We start from the raw sequence: 256 nt of genomic DNA on the forward strand, positions 1-256 counted from the left end.
AAATCCCCTCTCCAATCCATATAAATTAACCTAACATCAAAGAAAGAAATATGTGAAAATTTGAAAGAACAACCTATGAGACACAAAAAGAAAGAGATATAAGAAAATCTTTTAAAATAACCACATAAAATGAGAAATAAACAAAATAATATCACAAGAAATTATCAACTGAATGTCACTGGGTAAAAAAAGGAGAGAAAAATACGTAAAAAGACTGCGAAAAGGAGGTAGATAGACAAATACAAAACCGAGAATC

General features: G+C 28.5%; 1 protein-coding gene across 1 annotated transcript in view; it reads right to left on the reverse strand.

The window, feature by feature from the left end:
• The window catches only part of LOC119588869, a 15,889-nt gene that overhangs the window by 4,740 nt on the left and 10,893 nt on the right, over nucleotides 1–256 (reverse strand). The window lies entirely within an intron of this gene.

Source organism: Penaeus monodon, chromosome 24 (assembly GCF_015228065.2).
Source record: "Penaeus monodon isolate SGIC_2016 chromosome 24, NSTDA_Pmon_1, whole genome shotgun sequence".
Classification (NCBI taxonomy): domain Eukaryota; kingdom Metazoa; phylum Arthropoda; class Malacostraca; order Decapoda; family Penaeidae; genus Penaeus; species Penaeus monodon.